This window comes from Dermacentor silvarum, unplaced genomic scaffold (assembly GCF_013339745.2).
Source record: "Dermacentor silvarum isolate Dsil-2018 unplaced genomic scaffold, BIME_Dsil_1.4 Seq905, whole genome shotgun sequence".
NCBI classification, from domain to species: domain Eukaryota; kingdom Metazoa; phylum Arthropoda; class Arachnida; order Ixodida; family Ixodidae; genus Dermacentor; species Dermacentor silvarum.
Window position 1 is genome coordinate 121808 of NW_023606951.1, and position 22408 is coordinate 144215.

The 22408-nt window shown below is 48.1% G+C and overlaps 1 protein-coding gene and 2 pseudogenes across 3 annotated transcripts in view; 1 reads left to right on the forward strand and 2 right to left on the reverse strand.

Moving 5' to 3' along the window:
- LOC119435775 (ubiA prenyltransferase domain-containing protein 1 homolog) overlaps positions 1-22408 on the reverse strand; it is a 179407-nt gene that overhangs the window by 63631 nt on the left and 93368 nt on the right. The gene's annotated exons all lie outside the window — the stretch shown is intronic.
- Positions 1591-8181, reverse strand: LOC119435780 (acetylcholine receptor subunit alpha-like 1; annotated as a pseudogene).
- LOC119435779 (acetylcholine receptor subunit alpha-like 1) lies at positions 9393-21308 on the forward strand (annotated as a pseudogene).

Consider the following 22408-nt stretch of genomic DNA (forward strand, 5'->3'; position numbering starts at 1 on the left):
TCTTCTGTAATAGAAATATCCTTCCACAGAGGCTTCTTGGGACTAGTTCTGCTGGTAATAAGCCAAAAGAAAACCTTGTGTTCCTAGCTTTTCGTTTGATTCTGATGAATTTTGACAAAGTTTTCAAGTAGAGACACGCGACAAACTTCAGACTAAAGCACCCAAGGATTTGAGCTTGGCGTGCTTTATTTCCGATTTCGCCTCTCGGTGGCAACTGCCCTCTCGGTGGCAGTTGTCAGCTTGCTCCCTCCCTATTTTCTTCGTGTCCTTGTGGTATATTTGTAAACCAAATAATAATAATAATAATAATAATAATAATATATAATAATAATAATAATAATAATAATATAAATAATAATAATAATAATAATAATAATAATAAAATAATTTACTTTCAAGCACTGTGTACTTATTATGATGTACGGCATTCATTGATTTCGTAGCTTTAGGACTTCAACGGACACCACTCTAACGGCGATGAAAAAAATCTCCCAGTCAGACGAATTGGAGCTTTCATTTCATTGTGCGGCCTTGCCAGCGAATTTATTTGTATTTGTCTATTACCTGATCCCCCCTCCCCCTTTATGTAATACCCTCGGAAGAGGGCCTTCAGGGGCATTTTAAAATAAATTATTAAATAAATTACCTTAAATCGGCGACCAGCGTTCAGCGCGAGTCCAGCGAAATCTCGGCCCCCACGGGCGCACGTTCCTACGCGTAACAACAAGGCGACTCCGCTGACAAAAACAAAAAGAAAACAGCGGGTACTGGGGAAAAGAAAAAAAAAAGCGGGGCGGCCAACAGTAACACACATCAAGCTTACTACAAGCACTTACAACTTTCACTCGAGCAATAAATGGTTTCCAGGCTGAAGACTCGGAAATGCGTCGTGCTTGTCTCGAGTGCATGGCAGATGGAAGTGGCACTGGGAAAACAGTACACTCAGCAGGTGTCACTTTCCAGACTCGTCGTACCTACAGGCAGCATCAGGCTGAGCACAATTAACAAAAAAAAAGAACGAATCTGAAAGCAAAGTCGGTACCAACCCGCCAACTCGCGCACTCATAAACTAAACCAGTAAACGAGGATAGATTAGGAAATTAGGAGTGGAAGTTAGCGACATTGTTAGGTGAGCATAGGGTGTGAAAGGGAGGGCTCAAGCGAAAACGAAGACGACGCGAGGCGGACGACGGCGCTATTCGAAGACCGCGTTACCATTTTGTGTAACTCCGCGTTGAAAGAGCGTTAAGAACCTTGAAAAATAAAAGCGAAAGACAGGGGAGAAAGGCTCCCCGGCAAAATATTTTTTTTGTTCGTCTAGGGCTCGCGTTACGAAGCGGGCGAACGTACAAATATCTAGACTGTATCGCCTCACTTCGAGTGTGTTCTCTTTTTTTTTTTCGGCCACAGTTGTGCCCCGTTTTGACTCTGCTCACTACAAACAGTAAAGTCTCAAGTCTCTCTTTCACAGCCACGCACTCTCTCATCACTCGTGTCACAGTCCCTTTCAGCAGGTCGAGGATTGGGCTGACGATGTCCAGCTCGCAAGGCGAGCGTGAAGCGAGGGTACCTCTGGTCAGACAAGTCGGGAAGGGCTTCTGGTGGAGCAAGCGTCTTCGGCCGACCGATATCGGCAGGCTCAGTCGTGGATGCGCCGCAGTCGCGGAGCCACCTTGGACATGAGGATGTCAATAGGGAGCTTGTCGTCGAACAGCGAGGGCGCCTCAAGGATGATGCAGGCTGATCCCACGACGCACGTGAACGTGAACAGCAGCAGGAATAGTCGGTCCAGGACCATGGCCACGTAACGCCAGTCTTCTATGACCTGCGCGCACGTTCGGACCAAGTGACATTTTTATCGGGCCAGGGTGGGTGTGTCTGCTGCAGCAGCTATCGCGACGTGTGCAAGAGACGTGTTCCTTCGCAAGCCTTACCTAAAAAAAAAATTCGTCGCTGTTAATTACGAAACCACGTACTACCACCACTACAAAATCTATTTAGCAAAAAAAAAAAAAAAACACGACGTTCTTCAGGCATGCACGTCCTTTGAGACTTTCCTGTCAACGAAAACCGCAGATCTTCGCTATAAGCGAAGTAAGGATCGGCGTGAACTACAGAGAGCGTCCGCAAAAATCTCGATGTGTTACAGGCAAGCAACGTACCGACATTCACTGAAAGACACCAACTTGGACATTCGGCGCACCTGATCAAAGTGGTCGGCATTCTCCATGTGCTGCGCGATGAAGCGCACGTTGAACACGGGTCTGGCCAGGTCCTGGTCGAGCAGGGATCCCGGGTCGGCGCCGCCATCGGGAGGCGAAGGCAACGCCCGGAGAGGCGTCGTCACCGCCGCTCTCTGGCGGCTCGGCAGAGTGGTACGCGCATAGTGTCAGTTCCTGCGCACAACGGCGAGCTTCCTATGACGAATGTTCAATGACGGCGGGAAATGTAGAACAGGTTATCATAGCTGTTGACCGGCGTTGAGACCAGCGAATCAGGAATGGCCCGAACCACCGTCGGTGCCCTACCCACACTGCGGACCCCAGCAGTGCACAAGACAGGTATTGTCTAACTAACTCGCCCCACTCACCCACCAACCACAACAGTAACTGACAACCTGCCGTGCTTGCTTCGTGCTTATGGTGTTGGGCTGCTGAGCACGAGGTCACGGGATCGAATCCCGGCCACGGCGGCCACCTTTCGATGGGGGCGAAATGATGAAAACACCCGTGTAGTTAGCTTTAGGTGCACGTTAAAGAACCCCAGGTGGTCCATACTAATCCAGAGTCCCCAATACGGCGTGCCTCATAATCAGATGGTGGTTTTGGCACGTAAAACCCCATAATTAAAAAAATACAGTAACTGACAGCAACTCTTAAGAAAGAAAAAACGCGAAATACACTTAAACAAAACGTCACCACTTCAGAAAGCTGCTAGAAAACGTTCTGCGAGAGCATAGGCCACGTTTGTATTTTAGTATTATTGTTCTGTTAACAATCGTGAAGATACGTTTCTTTCTCTCTAGGAAAGTCGCTAGATTTCAGGGCAAAACCTCAGGAAAGCCTATGAAACGTTGAGAGTGCCGTAGTGGTCAACAAGTTATGGTGCACTCCGTCGTCTAAATGAAATTAAACCTTGATATGAGACCACACTTGTACCTGCATGCCTCATCGCACATTGTACGTCAAGCATCTTTACGTTGGAATTACCGTAGCACAGGCCGACCATTGACGACTGTGTCGACTTGCGTCAGTGTCCATTTTCGCACACATACATATCGATGTGCGTTAAGGAGCTGGCGCATACAAGGGCTGCTTAGACATCGGTAAATGTCGCCTCGACATAATTTTCATACACCGTGCAAATGCATAGTGTAGACCTTTCACACAGTCCTTCCGCACCGCTTCTTGTCTCCCTGACACGTATGTTCGTATAGCAGGCCAGAGGGTGTTTCAGTTAAGATCGCGGAAGGGCTGAACATTGATCTTGTTGGTATGCATTGAAACTTTTGGAGGGAGCGCTAAACGACATGATAAAGAAAGACAACACTGCACCCTTGCGTTGTCTTTCATTGTCCCGTCGTTTAGCTCTCCTCCAAAAGTTTCAGTGAAGATCACTAGCAGAGAATAAGTAAGCGAGCGTGCCGCGTGCAGAACGTGAATACCTGTAGCGGCGGTGGTGGTGGCGGTGGCGGCGGCGGCGGAGGAGACGGCGGAGCTCGGTTGTCGGCGGACGGCGTGGCATCGAAGCCCATGGCACTGGCATCGTCATCGTCATCATCGTCTTGGGGCCGTTTCATGAGGAGAACGGGGGGCAGGACCTTCAGGAAGACGTGCTTGACCCAGGGCGCCATCTTGTGCGCCGGCGAGCGGAAGTTGACGTTGAGCACGGCGATGGTGACGAAGACGGAGAGGGAGACGAGCACCATGGTGAAGAGCAAGTACTTGCCGAGCAAGGGCACGGCCAGCGACGTGGGCGGGATGATTTCGGAGAGGAGCAGGAAGAAGACGCCCAGCGAGAGCATGATGGAGATGGAGAGCGAGACCTTCTCGCCGGAGTCCGAGGGCAGGTAGAACACCAGCACGGAGAGGAAAGAGATGGCCACGCAGGGGATGATCAGGTTGACGGTGTAGAACAGGGTTTTGCGCCGCAGCGTGATGTTGAAGGTGATGTCCGGAAAGGGCTCCTCGCAGCACGAGTAGAACTTCTCCTTGCGCCGCGCGGGCACCGCCATGATGTCCCACTCGACGCTCAGGTAGAATTCGGACAGGTCGATGCCCACCGCGATGTCGTTGGAATCGTCGCGCTGGTGCTTGTGCTTCAGGTCGACCTGCAAGCGTGTACAGCTGCGAATCAACCTTTTCTTTTACTTATCTGGCATCAAAGGACGGCACACGGTGCCTGTTTTCTGTTCCTGCTTTCTACGCCTTGGGCAAGAACTAAGGCAGCTTCATTCAGATATTTAGCAAATTACGCACCAACCACGCATTTTTTTTTCAAGCTTTTTGTCACTGCTGCGTGCCCACTCTTGCAAGCATCTGTTAGAACAACTGAGGTGAGCGCCAAGGCAAGACACGTGAGCTTCTTTACAGACAGTCTAAACGCTGGTCTGTTCTACATTGGCTAGCTCTAGTAGGCCTGCGCATTTCAGACAGTCGCACTGAGCCGCGCTAAGCGCAATGAACATACTATACTGCCTGTCCGGTGCGTGCAAGGTGTTATAGGCAGACACTGACCGTGTATCCGTCGTAGGTCCAGGATCCAAACTTCATGAAGCAGGTCTGCTGGTCAAATGGAAAATATTGCACGTCTATCTCGCAGGAACTTTTGTAGATTGCGGGTGGTTTCCAGATGACGAGGCCATCCGAATGGAGAATGGCTTTGGTCATGATGGTTACCTCGTAGTTTCCATCAGCGCTGCTCACAGAAAGGTGCACAGTGGAGACAGGAAAATTAAAACGGATGTCATATTGCGGCAATGCATCATAAACACAATGTAAGACATGCTAGGCGAACGGCAGTCTGATATTTGTGAAGTCCAAACTAAGATTTTCGATAGTATCGTCTGTCTGGCATGCTGTGGAGGAAAGCTGTGGCAGGGTAGTCTCGTCGTGTTCAAGGCACTCCAAAGTCATGAAGAAAAACGACAGAGCAGACGTGTGGCAATGCATATTTGAGTCATGTTTATCCTCGTTGTCGACTGTCGTGCTGACTTCCGAAATCGTAAGCTGTCAGACAAACTAGCCGGTAAGATAATGCAAAGTGGATGTGATCGGATTTAATAAGCATGAAGTCCTGAAAAAAGAGAAATTCCAGCAAATATTTGACTGGCAAGTTAGGAAGCAGTTAAACTCAGCGAAGACCAAGCTCAGTATATAAACGCAGAGATGTGTACCAATGTAGAAGTATTCACCTGAATACTTCACCACCTACCCCCACAAATTTTAAATCTCACAGGTTGACAGTATGGTAATAAGGCGAGGGACCTGTACACATTTTACCTTAAATAATTACAACAACAACAGCAACAATAAATATTGCAGCATGAGCACTTTTCTTTTTTTTTTCAATTTCCGTTGTCTGTGATCGTGCCAAATTAAAGGGACGAATAGAACCTGTTAGACGTCCCTCTTCTTTAAATATATCTTGGCAAATTATAATATTAAAAACCAGCAAACAAAAAACATTGATATGATAGGCCTTATCCTCTACTTTCAGAGCTGATTCCATGGACTACAGCACCATTAGCTGCCGCCTTAAACCGAGCGGCGAGACTTAAATTTATGAAGAACATTACAAAGAAACAAAGATATCCTACCATTCTTCATTAAAATTTCCTTTAATTACCTGCATATTACAGTACCTTATTGCGCATTATTTAAATGTGTGCTCTCATTTACGCAACTATAATCACGTATATTTCGAAATATTGTTCTACGCCCCTCCGCTCAGAAATGTATTTACCTTGAGGGCAAAATGAACTAAAATATAAGCAAATAATACGGCGGCGTAGTGGAGTGCTTTCGTCGTGACGGAAAAGAAGAACGGTCGTAGAAGCACTCACTTATTGTAAAGAACAATGTCCGGCAGCCAGATTTGTTCAGCCGGTACGTGGACTTTAGTCACTCCGCCGTACTCTTCGGGGTCCCAGCGGAGCTTATAGTCGTTCCACTCCTGCGGAGAAAGAACAACGAAATGCTGCACTTCGCGCCCCATGCCTCATTACAGTCCTGGTGCATCGGACACATTTATGAATAAAGTTTGTATAGTCAGCTCAGACTGCAATCAAAAAGCATTGCAACGAGAAAGCAAGGCGCATTCCGGTTAGTTGATGCGACTCCTTGCAAGTGATAGAGAACGACATGACAGGCACTATAGGTATGAGGGAAACAAGAACATGGAAAATTTGGCTGATGTATGTTTGAATACGGCTGCCATGCATTACGGCTAGCCGCCATAGCGCATGCGTAGGCACAACTAACACGCAGTCAGACGCTATAGCGACTACAATGTTAGCTAATCGTTGGTCGCCCGCAAAAAGTCAGCCAACAAACAATAAATGCTATCGGATATTGACGCGTAATTCAATGCACACTGAACCTTCTTGCTAAGATGGATGCTTGCGATGAATCACATGCCACAGTAATTTTGCTATTTTAACCCTAGTTTGCTGCACTTTAGCAGCGTTACTGGTGCAGACTTTACAGTGGGGCAGGCCCATGGATATGCACGTCCACAATTATAAGGTAGGTTTCCAGATCTTCCTGTGGTGACCATGTTGCTGAGCTGCCCACGTTTGCTGTTAGGTTGTTACTTTCATAAAAACCACGATTGATCGATCGATGATTGATTGATTGATGATTGATTGATTGATGATTGATTGATGATGATTGATTGATGATGATTGATTGATTGAAACAACTTGCGACAGTACCGGTTAGATATTTTTTCTTCCGGACGCCACTGCATTCTTACTTTCTTCTACATTGTCATACACATCAAACGCACTAAACATGACAATCGAGAGAATTCCTTCAGAGCTGAAGCACTACATTAAAACTAGGGAAAAAAAGGAGGAAAAAAGGGGGAAAAGCGAGCCGCTACGCGTATCGCGTTTCTTTTTTAGCAGAGCAATTAGAAATGAAAGTATTCTCTTACCTGCTACCCATACGTTTGTTGTCATTATTTGATTCTTGAGGTTCTGAAAAGAAGCAAGGCACATCTCTCTCAGGTTTTTGACAACACACTCTCGCCATTTTCCGGAAAGTCGCGAGCACTTGCCGAGTGGCCAGTTAATATTCGGCCAGCCAACAGATCACTTTACTGTGGTGCTGTGCGTGCGTACGCGTGCTTGTGAATGCGTTATAAACATTGAACAGGGCGGGAACTTTTGGTTATCACCACATTTGTCTGCTGCCGACGAGGTGCGAGCCAATAAAGCTTTCGATGCATATAGCGTTTCACCATGAATGCTGCACCCTTCCTCGTTACCGCGAAGTGCATAAAGGTATTTCTCAATGCTTTCTGCGTGATAATATAAATGAATACTCGTACTCAAGTCGACACTAACAACACTGCGTGAAATGGCACTTTCCAAAAAGCCAGCAGTCAGTAATGAATGACCAGTGTTCCGTAAAAGCGGCCATACGAGTGCAGTTCGCCTCACTTCTCGATGTAAGTCTGAGCGCTCTGTCACAAACCCTATTGTTTACAGCTGCGCAACCACCGCACATCGAACCTTAATTATACAGGAGGCGTCCTGCTATGGTTCGTTCGATGGTTCTTCTGAAATCGGGCATCGTACCCGCGACCTACAGCCAGCCGACAGCTCGCCACAGCGCGCGAGATTGCGTTTCGCATGGGGGTCCACACAGCATGCTGCGCTGCAGAGGCGATCGATGGCGCGCTCACCACGTCGATGAGCTGCGACAGGCGGAGGCCCATCTTGACCGTGAGCCGGTCCGAGTTGTTGCCCACGGGCCTGATGAGCGAGCTGTATCCGTTGATGAGGTCGTGGTAGAGGCGCTTGGTGTCCGCGTTGGCCGCGCAGCACGGCGTGCGCCAGCTGAGCAGCGCCACGATGAGCGCCGACAGCCGGAGCCGCCATGCCGGCCCGCCGCCCGCAGCGGCCGGAGGCGGCACGCTCGTGGTCCTCGACGGGGTCTCGCCCATGGCACGCACCACCACCAGCCTACATGCCTCGCCGCATGGCCAGCTGCTGGTGAGCGCTGGGGGGCCCGGCGGCGAAGCTGTCCCCGCGCCGGCGTTGCCGCCACCGCGTCCGCTGCTGCTGCTGCTCCGGCGGCGTGATGTCGTCTCCGCCGGCGACGCCCTCCTTCCTCGGCCAACGCGCTCCGCATCCCCCTTCGGATGAGGCTCCTCTTCCGCGGGGCGAGGGAGAGTCGCGCGCGCGGCCGCCGAGCGATATTGCCAAGCGCCGCGCTGCGGCACGCCGCGGCAGGCGCGGCTGCGAAACAGTGTTGGAAAACGTTTGTTTTCCCTGGTTCGTTGTAGGCGTGTCCGTCTGCGTCTCTACGCATCTGCGTGGACGTGCAAGCTCGTGACAGCACCGTAGGTTTTTTTTTTTTTTTCGAGAGCCGTCGATCACGTGCACAAATCTTAAATTAATGGGGAGGACACCAATGCGGAAAATACTAAACCTTCAAAACCAAAAGTAATGCTTCTGAGGCTGGTATCTTTGCCTCAGACATTGTGTTACACTTTTTTTTTTTTTTGCACGCCTCGCTCTTTGAAATCGATCAGCCTTACATCATAGCGAGCGTTACTGCAAGACAAAATTGTTCTATTTTATCGCTGTAATGCCGTTCATTCTCTCGGCGGTTGTTGAAACCACTTCTACAACTGCTATTACTCAGTGATACCCGGGTTCCTCGGAAATTTTATTTGAAAAGTAAGTACGTAACACTAAAGAGAATAGAAAGCATAGGACCAGTGTATGTCCGTCCCTGTTTTAAAAACGCCGGCACTCTACCGTGCACTACCTATCCAAACGTATTTATGTTATCATGTTAGCCTTAATTTAATATACTAGCATTAGTCTGCTTCTTCCTTTCTTAAATATGTCGGTTCGCTTTCACTCAGAATATTTTCTCTTTGAGATGCCTCATCCAATTTTCATACGGCGTAAGCGTTAATCTGACTTCGTTTTCCTTCGCATTCCCGCACGCTTCCGTATGTCGGGTAGCAGCGCAACGTTCGGTCGCAACTGGTTGTTGTTGGCCGTAATTGGCTATATCCTGGTGCTTCGCTGACCACTCGACTGCCAAGTGCTCTCAGGGTGGGTCTCCCGAGCTGTCATCGCCGCTTTTCTAAATGTTTCCGGTAGACGCGTTGCCGGCAGCCGGCAGAGGCCGATCGCCGCCGGCAAACTCTCCTCCTTTTCCCGAATCCTCTTCCTTCTCCGTCGGGAGATGCGGGAGCAGCGGATCGATGCTCCGGGGGATACGTCGGCAGCGCGTGGACGAAGACGCGGAGCGGAGGAGGGCGGCGATGGCGTCGTGGTCGTTCCCCGGCCGACGGCGCGGCGGCGCACGACGTGGTTCTCCATCCATGGCGGGGCCGGCGGAGGCTCGTCGCGGCTCTGCTAGCGCTCTGCGCGCCCCGCTCCTGCCTGGGGAACCCGGACGCCAAGCGGCTTTACGATGACCTCATGAGCAGCTACAACCGGCTCATCCGACCCGTGAGCAACAACTCGGACCGGCTCACCGTGCGCATGGGCCTCAAGCTCTCCCAGCTCATCGATGTGGTACGTTTCGCGACATGCGCCGCGCCTATACGACGGCTGCGGGATGTGCATCGGCGGCATGATGAGCGCGAAGAACGCACGCCGCGAAAGCCTTCTAGCGTAGCGCGCACGCCACTCGGGCTCAAGAAGTGGACACGCATACGGTGTCCGTGTCCTATACATGTATCGCTGCCCGTTGTCTCTCTGTGCGCGTTAGCGCCTCCCTTGAGTCCGGGTCCGGTTCGCGCTACTCGGAACAAGGTAACTCGATTCCGTATACGAAAATTGATGCATTGCAGCGCTCGCAAAGAACGCAACGACGCTACTCCAGAAAAAAAGAAGCACGAGACAGACGCCCACAAGTGCTCCAGATCCTCCCTCCTTCCATTCATGGCTGCGTTCTTGACGCTCACCGTGCCATGTGGTCAGGTTTACCACCATCATGTTCTGGCCGTAACCCTCGCTTGCCGCACCTTGTCGCCAAAATAACAGAGGCTCTGTAGCTGCCGGCCCAGTGTTGTTTGTTCGACGATGGGCCAACGGCGTTTTCTGACATCTCCCCATCTACTTCGTCTCCGGGTACAGTGAGACGTGCTTCTGGCACGACTACGTTCTGAGCTGCTGTCACCACTTCCAAGGCAAATTTTAGGATATATAGACTCGTTCCTCTGAGCGAAGGTTGCAGCGAATGTCAGTGTCCGGAAAAATGAAAAAAGTATCCACTGCTGCTCCTAATTTTCGAAAAGACACAATGACCACCCTGTGGTATTGTGTCTATATACCTTTCATTATATAACCAACTAGATATAGCAGCAACCAAATGATAAATACGGCATAAACTGTAGTGTTCTTTTGGTTCAGAGCTCTACACGTATTGTTCGTGGAAAGAACCAGCACGCCTCACACTCCAATTTTTCGCTTTTGTTAGTTCACTATCCTTGTCAAACAGCGCACACGCGTCCTCTAAAGCTAAGTAGCGAGGCTTAGAAAACGAACGGTAAACGACCTAAGTGAGGTCGTTCTAACTTTCTGTTAACAGCAGTACGCTAAGACGGAATGAGGAAATTAAGAACGAAGACCTCGGCTGTCTACTATAATGAAGCCGTCCCTAAGCAAAAACAGAACTATCTCGAAAGGCAAGTCACAAAACTGTTGACGCAGGTCGTATTAGCATAATAGGCAAGGAAACGCATTGCATCCGGCATCCGTACGAGCCAAAATTCGTTGTGACAACGCTAAAATACAACAAGCTTTCCGCGTATACATCAAAGGAAGGAAGAGCTATACATATGGGGTAATAGCAAACGACGCGACACAATCGATAGCGAGGCGAAAAAATTAGAGTGCATCTGCTGTTATGTATTTGTTGCGCATCGTTCAATGTGCAATGGGTTATTGAATTTCGTCTTTTTCTATTATTTCTCTTTCTTTGTAGAACCTAAAGAACCAGATAATGACAACCAACGTTTGGGTCAACCAGGTAAGTGCGCACATCACGTTACTCACATCGTACCTGCCTGTGAATTCTCGCTCTGCACGGCACAGAACTTGCCGAACAACTTATTGAGCGCCCATTGAGTACATGTCGGAACAGTATACATCTACAATATAGGTGACAATCAGATGCTCGTTGGAATACACCGTGTACCACAACAGCAATCACGCGCTATACATAACATAGGAACATACTTTTGTTTCTTCTTTTCTTTTTGTCGTTATGCTGCGCGTTATATCAAATTTATACAGTTATATAATACGAATGTCGTAATTCCAAATTAACGACAGAGCTGTAGCACAAGTTCCTCCGAAGTATCTAGCTCTTATGCGCTTCGTTGAAGTATTACGACCGTTTTTTTTTTTTTTTTCTCGCAACATGCATGCAGGTAAAACGTTCAGCTTGCACCGAAATTTGTGGCGATCGACACGCTGTTTGTTTAGAGAAATGGATCGTTATCTGCTGCGTGCGAACACTAAACATGGATTAAAATACATTGGGGCGGACAACAAAAAAGTTCACGTCTAGAGACCGTCACTAACCGTTCGGGCTTTTAAAAAAGATGCTTCAACACCATTTAGGTCGATCAGTCACGTAACTCAGTAACAAAAACCATCTCCAGTATATAGCCTTCCATACGTAACTGTTGTATGCATAATGCAGCATAACACTGGCATGTATTAACTGCATCAATGCTTACAGCCTTTGCTACCAATAGATGGTATAGAAATCCACGCCCCAGCGACGGCTGACTCTTCATAAGTACCAGAAATATATCGCTAAGGTTTTGATTTTACTGGCTGCAGGAGCCGGAAGTGATTGTAGAGCCGGAAACACGTCATGACTACCACGTTTTAGACATTAGCGATTAGCCTTCCCACTCCAGCACTTAACACCCGTAGCGTCAACGCACCATTGAATGGTTTTCCGCAGGAATGGTCGGACCACAAGCTCAAGTGGGACCCGCAGGAGTACGGGGGTCACTGAACTTACGTACCTGCGGAACAAATATGGCTCCCTGACATTGTCCTCTACAACAAGTGGGTCACACATCGCTAACCACTTAGTTTGCCGCAGCCCTGCGCATGCGTCGAATTTTAACGCGTAACGATTTAGCAGCGCACCTTCTCTCATGAACGCTATACGACTGCGCACAGTGGACTTAGTGCGCAATATTTGGAAGTAATCCCTTTGTTCCTTTTTTCTTTCTTGTGATCCGGGGATATAAACTATAAATCGTTTTCGTTTACTCTGTATTTATGGGTTTGTTGCTGCTGTCACAAGGTCTCTGCAGCTAGGTTGTTCCGATCACAATGCCCATCGATTCGTTAATAAAGTATGACGTTCTAGAGTTGGCACATCAACCTCTGTCGATGTGCTATGTCCACAAAAATAGATTTCTTAGAATGCTCAACTCAAAGGCTCGTTTAGAATGCGATTAAACTTGTAACAAATAAGCTCGTTTTAGAATGTCATATGCCAAGAAGGAAAGCCATCTTCCACTCAAAAGTGCCCGCCATAGTTGCATAGTGGATATGGCTTCGCGCTGCTGAGCTCGTGGCCGCGGCTTCGATGGGCGAAACTCGAATCGGGCGAAATGCAACAACGCCCGTGCACTTAGATTGAAATGCAAGTTAAAGAACTCCAGGTTGTCAAGATTAATCCAGAACTATAGGGCATGCCAATCAGATCATTGCTTTGGCACGTGAAAACCCCAGAATTTCATTTTTTTCCCTTCGAAAGGCTCTCTTGTTACATTTATGTCGGTTAGAAATGCCTTTATTTACGTAACTAAGGCGTAATAATATTGGAGCAATTCATTGTACGAGTGTTTTAAGAAAATTAACGTTCATCAAGGGTATGGAGACATGAGCCATATAGACAGTTCGAAGCACCCTTGCGGGTGTAAATTACTTTGCAGTAAAGGGATGGGAATTAGACTATAGGAAAACTCCTTTTCGAAAACGTTACTCCGCGTGAAAGACCCTGCGATAAAGCAAGGGTATGATGTTTCTTTCTTGACACCATTATCACACGGCATTTATGACGATTATTTCATGTGCTAAAATTACGCAATAAAGGGGTGCGCAATTAAAAAAAGTGTATATTAGGTGTGCATAATTTCGACCGAAACTGTCCGTGTTGTAGAGTCGAGCGAATCGTTGGCAGGCGTTTTATCTCCCGCTAATGCGCAGTGCTGACGGCAACTACGAGGTGACCATCATGACGAAAGCCATAATTCACGAGGACGGCCGGGTGGTGTGGAATCCACCGGCCATATACAAGAGCTTCTGCCAGATCGACGTGCAGTACTTCCCGTTCGACAAGCAGGACTGCTTCATGAAGTTCGGATCCTGGACCTACGACGGATTCCAGGTGACCTCAGCTAGTATAGACGTCCCGATTTATTTATTTATTTATTTATTATTTATTTATTTTATTTATTTATTATTTATATTTATTTATTTATTTATTATTATTTATTATTTACAGGATTGGAAATGTTGCCAACAAGCTGGCTTTTCCAAACTATGAGTTGTTAAATGAATGAAGGGTGATGACTGGCGAAGAGAAATATTTCAGCTATTTAGCTGCCACCTGTGATGTCCCAAGACTATGGCGCTCTCGTTTGAAACCACCGCCCCTTCCCTTCCAGTACGGCCGCCGATGAAAAAAGAAGTTCTGGAAGTGGACATAAAAGAAATTTTGGGTTGAGCATTTGCAGTGTAAACGATTAAATCGCAGAAGCGAAGGTATAGTTAACTGCCAAAGTTACCACGTCTGGGCCACTGGAACTTCACTTCCTAAATTATTCTGTATCAAAAATAGAAAACCAATAATCAAAACAAACAGAAAATGTGCGGGGGGTTACGCTCGTTGTAGACGTATGTAACGAGTTGGTACAGGCGGCGGAAAGGCGGCGATGTTGATGGTATCTTCTAGCCTCGTGCCGTACATTGAGAAGGTGTTGATCCCTTCAGCGTACCGACTCGAGGTAGCTGGCCAGAAGCTTCGAGAAAACGGTATTTGATCACATCGACCAATTAATTAAGCAACTGACTTCATCTGATCTCTGGCGATAAGATTATCTTCAATGTCCAAGCGTATGCACGCATGTCCAAACTCTTCCGCGCAACTATCCGGCCCCGAAGCGTGCCGGCCACACGCTCGACCAGTCCCAGCAGCTCCAGCCAAGTTCCCCGACTCCCTTGTTTGATCGTGCGCTTCACCTATTTACCGTGCGCCTCCCTTTCCGCGAATCCCGAGACACGCAAGGCCCATTCGAGAAGAACAAACAAGAACGAAACTCAGCGAGCAATACAGTAACAGAACAGACCCTCTTAACAGGCAGAAAAACAAGAGACCGTTGTGTCAGCGTACGAACTATGCACACGCGAAAAACTGCACACACGTGACGTTGCCCGTGCACGTTGCAACCTTTTCCACGCTTGTGCAATATACAATGCAAGGCCCCCCACCGAGTCCACAGCGGGAGCGCATTCACCTCAAACTAAATGAGCCCCTCGTTAAATAATTGCGCGCCCCGTTAACGCGAACGCTACACGCGAGCCCAGCCTTTGTCCCCAACCCCACGAACTCGTCGCGGTCAACCCGCACCGCAAGAACTGCCTTCGCGCCCACGGATCCACTCGCGTATCGCGCTCTGTGCTCATGGCGCCTCATCGACGTGACAAAGCCGTTCATGGCGGAAAAACCGCGAAAATTAGGACACGGTCACAAGTTGAGACTGAACGGCACAAGTGCTGTCTACCAACTGCTTTATTGAGGCGAAAGCATTAGATGGCTCATGGGTCGAAAATTTGAGCGTCCGGAAAGTTCAATGGCACCAAAATTCAGTGGCACAAAAATTGGGACTCGAACCCTCGACCTTTGGTGGCAGTCGAACCCATGACCTTTTGTGTTAATCAAGGCGATATTAATTAAGGCACAGTTAATAAGATATAGTTAATTAAGGTACTCGAACCAGGGCTTGGTGTTAATTCGAGGCCTTTGGTGTTGATTAGGGCGAATTATTTAGGCACAGTTATTAAAGTAAAGGTAGGTAAGGCACTGGAACCGACGACCTTTAGTGGGAGAAAAGTAATAGGAAGTAACAGCGCATGCGAATTAGAATGTCAAGTAATTTAATGAATGTCTCGTGAGCACGCAGGCTTTGGCCTTCATCCTCTTTAGCGTATGCTAAAGTGACTGTCAACTGTTTGAAGAAACGTAAGGAAGGGCATAGAAAGGGCTCATGCAGGGAACAACTGCTCATGCTCCGTTTGGTTGATACCGTTGACTTCTATCTCGCCTCCGACATTAAACGACTCCTCATACGTGCTTTTTTTCGCTGTGCAGGTGGACCTGAAGCACGTGAGCGAGATTCCGGACACGAACATCGTACCGGTGGGCATCGACTTGACCGAGTTTTACCTGAGCGTCGAGTGGGACATCATGGCCGTGCCGGCCATGCGGCGCGAGAAGTTCTATTCGTGCTGCGAGCAGCCGTACCCGGACATCACTTTCAACATCACGCTGCGCCGCAAGACGCTCTTCTACACCGTCAACCTCATCATTCCCTGCGTCGGCATCTCCTGCCTATCCGTCCTCGTCTTCTACCTGCCTTCGGACTCCGGCGAAAAGGTCCGTCAGTCATTTCATTAAGCATCGTTAAAGGCCGATCACCAGTCGCTTAATTTTGGTGGCTAATGAGAGTGAAGTTAGAAGTTGGAAGTCGGGAAAACGTTAGGGACTGACTGCGATGACACCGTCGTACCGCCAAAACAGTCGTAGCAACGCAAAGATACCTATAATAACTTCAGCGCGCAACTACAATTTCCAATGCAACAGTCCCGTCTCAGTTGTCGCAGACTGAACTACAGCCATCTTTATTGTCAAGTGTTCAGGCAGGAACTTAGGCAGTAGAGCTCCTCTAGATCCAGCGCTAGCCAATGAAGGCGACCTTTGCATGCATTTTAGGGTTAACAAGCAAAGATTTATTTTTTCCGTTTTTCCCCCGCAATAGTGAATCTGTTTCAGTAAAACGCAGCTGTTTCAGTAAACGTGCCACGCGTCTGCTTCGCTAGAACTGCTATAGAAGTTTCGCAGGCGCGGTTCTGATGCGCGTCAGCAGCACACACTTCCGGCGGCTTGTAGCAATAGAACTTCAATGCTCGCGCCTATCCGCTCCGGCGAGCTGATTGGAGGCGCAAAGGCAGATGGCACACCAATACGGCTGCACTTCCGGCTTCAAAAACGTGAAAAACGTGACTCCTATTTTTTCTTTCCCTCCATGGGTTTAGCAAGGCATTAGATAGATAGATAGATAGATAGATAGATATATAGATAGATAGATAGATAGATAGATAGATAGATAGATATAGATAGATAGATAGATAGATAGATAGATAGATAGATAGATAGATAGATAGATAGATAGATAGATAGATAGATAGATAGATGATATATAGATAGATAGATAGATAGATATATAGATAGATAGATAGATATTTGAAGCAGAGGAGGAAGGAGGAGAGGCCGGTCGGAAAAGTGTCTCCCGAAACTGCTACTCCTCACCGCAGTAAGGGGGAAAGACAGGTAAAGGTAACTGAATGTATGTGGTCCGAGCAGACACCGCGTTCTTTGAATGGTCCCCCCAGTGACAGGCTTTAAAACGCAGGTGTCGCTGTCGATATCGATCATGCTGTCGCTGACGTTCTTCTTCTGGTGCTGGCCGAGATCATCCCGCCCACGTCGCTGGCCATGCCGCTACTGGGCAAGTACCTGGTGTTCACCATGATCTTGGTCACAGTCTCGGTGCTGGTGACCATTGCCGTGCTCAACGTGCACTTTCGATCGCCGTCGACGCACCGCATGGCGCCCTGGGTGCGCCGCCTCTTCGTGCACCTCATGCCGCGTCTGCTGCTCATGCGGCCGCCGCAGTACCGCATAGAGGTGAGTGATACGCTCTACAAGGGCCTATTTAACGACGAGTCTTTGAATGTGGGCCTCGTTCATAAGTGGTCCAGAAAGTCGCAGGAGCACGAGTTCTTGCTCGAGCGCCTGATACGCTGTTCCTCCTCGAGTACACGTGAATTTATAAACACTTGCCTCTTCTCTCTAAATATCGCTCTCCTTTAACCTTCCAACATGCTGGGCATCAACTCGACATACCTTTCCACTTACTATATTCACCGGAGATCGTAGATGCAAGTGTGCTACGACGCGAGACATTGAAGAGGACATGCCGAGCACAAACTGAGACATAGCATACACGAGTGCGCACGGCATGTTGCGAAACTTTGTCCACCGCCTCGCGTTTATGTGGCACAAGGTGCACCTACAATGTTCTAGAATCAACCAACTGTACAGTTCTCGTTGTCGGAGCCGTCCAGTGACATGGGCAGTCAATCCGTTAGTTCCACGACTCCGTGCCACGGCGGATTGTTCAAGTGTAACGTTCGCATTAGGGAACAGAATTCTGCGAAGCCATTCGCGCGAAATAACGGTATACGTAATAATATGCAACGACGAAACCTTGAACAAAACTACTCAGGTAGCTAGCCTATGCTAATTTCTTGGGAATGAAAAGGTTTATAAATTACGTCCCACCAATGTGGTTCACTAGAGTCTCGTCTTGATAACGCTGCCATTCACGGCTTTTGGCGAACGTGGCAAGTTGGCCTCCATGCTGGTATGATATTGAAGACAATGTCTTCCTTGGCAAGTTACCACCACGTTTCCGTATCGTTATATGTCTGTTTTGACCCGTTTCTAGCTTCCTTCGTGGCCCGATCCAGAAGATCATCATCATCATCATCATCATCATCATCATCATCATCAGCCTATATTTTATGTCCACTGCAGGACGAAGGCCTCTCCTTGCGATCTCCAATTACCCCTGTCTTGCGCTAGCGTATTCCAACTTGCGCCTGCAAATTTCCTAACTTCATCATCCCATCTGGTTTCTGCCGACCTCGACTGCTGCTTCCTTCTCTTGGTATCCATTCTGTAATCCTAATGGTCCACCGGTTATCCATCCTACGCATTACATGAACTGCCCAGCTCCATTTCTTCCGCTTAATGTCAACTAGAATATCGGCCATCCCCGTTTGTTCTCTGATCCACACCGCTCTCTTCCTTCTCTTAACGTTAGTCCTAAGATTTTTCGTTCCATCGCTCTTTGTGCGGTCCTTAGCTTGTTCTCGAGCTTCTTTGTTAACCTCCAAGTTTCTGCCCCTATGTTAGCACCGGTAGAATGCAATGATTGTACACTTTTCTCTTCAACGACAGTGGTAAGCTCCCAGTCAAGACTTGGTAATGCCTGCCGTATGCACTCCAACCCATTTTATTCTTCTGTAAATTTCTTTCTCGTGATCAGAAATAGCGAAGTCTAAATATAAGTGTCACTGGGGCCACTGGGTATGTACAACTGGGGCCACTTAGTACGTGATACTATGATGATGATGACGGTGATTGTGACGATGATGATGATAACTTATGAGAAAATTTTGGAAGGCGATTCAAGCTCTATTTGACGTCGATCAAGCTTCGTCGCTAGAGTGAGGCTTTGCAATAAATCATGCGGTTTATACACTATTCTCATGCCCAACTCGCCCAGGAAGACATTGTCTTCCAACGACTTCAACTAGACATTGAAACGCCTTCCAGCTTTTTTCGATCGATCATCATCTAGTATGCACGTTGTCCCGTGTAGACTTGGCGCACATACGCACTTTTTATAATGTCACTATCTCTTGCGCGCAATTCTTCCTCTCTCACCCCTTCTGCACGCTCGAAGCAGATTTCACTTCATTGTCACGAAGTATATGTGTGCGTTCAGTATTCCTAGTTCAAGTCGTTGACAAAGGACAAGTACACAGAAATAATAAAAAGTTCGCCCTTAATTATCATGACGCCATGCGCGACGCCTTGCTGTATCACCTTTACACGGAGGCTGTCGCTTTCTGCATCTGGTAGGGAGCAACTTCTAAGCAGGGTCCCCCCCCCCCCCCCCCCCCGCGCTTGCGGAAGCGCGGGAGATTTTAAAACGAGCAGGGAACTTCAGTATATGGATTGTGGCTTCAAGGGAGTCTGTCATTGGTTCGCAGGTGGACGAAGGTTCCTCGTCGTCGGCCAAGTCGGCACACCAGGGCAACGCGCACGTGGACGATTCTATGATCCTGCCGGAGCCACTGCTGTTGGCGCGGCCGCAAGGGCTGCGCAAGCAGACCCCGTGGTTGGAGATCAGCCGCCTGGGGACATCGAGCGAGCTATCCACAATGCCATGTTCATCGCGCAGCACATTGACAACAACGACGACTTCGAGAGCGTGCGTGTCTTTATATGAACCGCGTGTTTGTAAACGTTGTGACGGGGTTCTTGTTAAACGATGAGGCAGGAAAGTAGATGCCAGATACGCCAACTCTGCTTCTCTTTATACATACATACCTCCCACTTTTAATGATAATATTCGGTAGCAAACCATCGAAAATTTTCCTCAACATGTGCATCTTACTTTCGGATCACGGCTGCTTCGAAGTCAGTGCCGAGAGAGGCGGTATCAAGGCACTGTGCTTCGAAAGCTCGGCTGTCAATGTAATACTCCCGCAACAGCGTCTTCACAGGCACACGGCACAATTTACGTCCAAGGTAACACACACACATAGCCAACTTACCAACTGTTCTGCCACCGCGCGACGGGTTACAATGTTGCACCGAGCGCACGTTAAATCGCACCCGGGTGCGGTGCGACCTGTTCCTCACGCAACGCAACACTTTTGCCTGACTTCAAGTTGCGGATTCGAGGAAGTAGCTGAAAACGTACGAGGTCTGACCCATAAGTTTGTGCAGTACGTTTAAAATAAAAAAAATATTTCACAAATTTTTAGATACATCCGATGTGGTCACCATCTAAATACTCGTAATACACAGCGCGAGAACAAACACGGGGACGAATAGCAGACACGGACAAGCGCTGAACCTTTGTTCTCGCGCTGTGTATTACCAGTATGAATAACCAACTAGCCCAGTCACCCACCTTCTAAATACTCCCCGTTAGAACCGATACACTGGTTCCATCTGTTTCACGGCCTTCCCGAAAACGCTGGACCGACTTGAATACAGTTGTTTCCTTTGGGGCATCCTTTCCCAGGCATTTAGAAAAATTTGATGCATTTCTGCGCCACTCTTTCCCCAATTTCACAAGAAACTTGATATTAATCCTTTGTTCCGTCTGTTCGTCGATCTCAATCTCGACAGACTAAAAAGGGTAGCACAAAAAGTTCACGAATAAATTATACCTTGCCATGCCGAAGTCCGGCTCGTACGAGAAGTCGACCAGGTCCTTTCGAGTTGAAAGAGTGGGAAAGCGGCGCCGCTACACTCCCACTTTTTTGCTGACTCACTGCACGAACTTTGAGACAGGCCTCGTAAGGTGTGCTTCTGTGCGTTGCCCGTTGGCGGCATATCAATACCGTCAAGCCAGCAGCGCTCCATGCTGTAGCGTAACTAAAGGGTCGGCGTCTCTTTTGACTTCTGTACGAACCGTCTGCTACACCCCTTTGACTTTCTTTTGTCCCTCTGTGCAGATCCGCGAGGACTGGAAGTACGTCGCCATGGTCCTGGATCGGCTCTTTCTTTGGCTCTTCACAATCGCCTGCGTTGTCGGCACGGCAGGAATTTTCCTCCAGGCTCCGTCGCTCTACGACCAGACCGACCCCATCGACGTCAAGTTCTCACAAGTGGCTCGCCGGATGAAGAAGGATTATCCCTGGACAGATGTCTGAAGACCGCACGCACTGGGACGACTGGTTAGATCAGCTCACAGTGGGACAACACGACGCACTTTAGAAGACCATACGTGTTGCTTGAAAGCCCATTGATAATAGCATCACGGTGTGACCGACTAAGTTTCAAGAGTGGCGGGACTGACGATTTAGTTCCCACGCTCACCAACTTGACAAATTTATCGATCGTCCAAAAGTGAAGGAGGCCGTGACGACGCCTGACTGTACCTGCTCAAATGTAGTTCTACGTGAGAATCAAATTTGCGAATTTGCCCCCAAAAATAAGAGCAGTGTACTATATATATAGTTGCCCGATTCGCAGAATTCATATTAACATTGTTCATGAAGGAGTGATGTGATGACTTAGATCAGTACCCAATGTTGTGTTAATAAGAAAATATGTCATGCATTGTAAAAGATTGCAGTAACATCCCGCATAAGATCATGTATATGGAAAACAGCAAGGCAGCGTTACCAGAACCCAGATCGCAAGAGAATGGGTTGCTGGATATGCGTGTTGTGACAGTGATTGTTGAAAGAGAACTGCGAGAGTTCCAGACTTGTACATTCTGATCTTTGGACCTGTGCATCTGTAGGTGTCCTACCTTTGGACAGCATATGCTCTACCACTTTTAGTGCTCACTTTTGTGTAAAACAACACCGGAGAAAAAAAATGAATCGTGTTCCTACTGTTTTCTTTTGTATTTGTGCAATTTTCTCATTACACAGCAAGCAGGCTTTTAACTCAACCGCAGAAGCACGTTTCACGGCTCATGACTGAAACTATCACCAACAGTCCTATACCTTTCCCGTTCGTTCAGCAATACATTGGCCGGCATAATTAAGCAACACATTAGGTCTTTTTGATTTACCTATACACTCGAACCTCGCTATAACGAAATGACCTATAACTAAATAATGGATATAACGAAGTAAATGCAATTCCCCTTGACATTTCCAAGAGATACATGTATTTGAAACCATGTTATAACTCAATCAAATTGGCCTGCCAATGGAAAAACGAACTAGATTCGTCTCTGAAACTACAAAATACCAACCGTTGCGTACCGAGCATATCGCTTTTCGCCGGGTTCAGCACTCGTTCGGCGCGGCAGTTCAAAATTACCACGTCGAAAAAGCCGTTGAGCAACACTGGTCTTTCTTATACCGCCGCGCACAAGCTGCGGCGCGTGGCTGGCAATGCTTGGCGTGCCCTCCGAGATCGCAATCTTGGAGGCCACCCTATGCCGCGTCACGTATCGATGACGCTGCGCGAAAACGGTGCCAAGCAGGGGCAGTATTCTAGGGCGATTAATTTCGGGGATAAGTGTTTCTGGAACAAACAGTCACCTAGCCTGCTTGACGCAATCAGGTATGCTA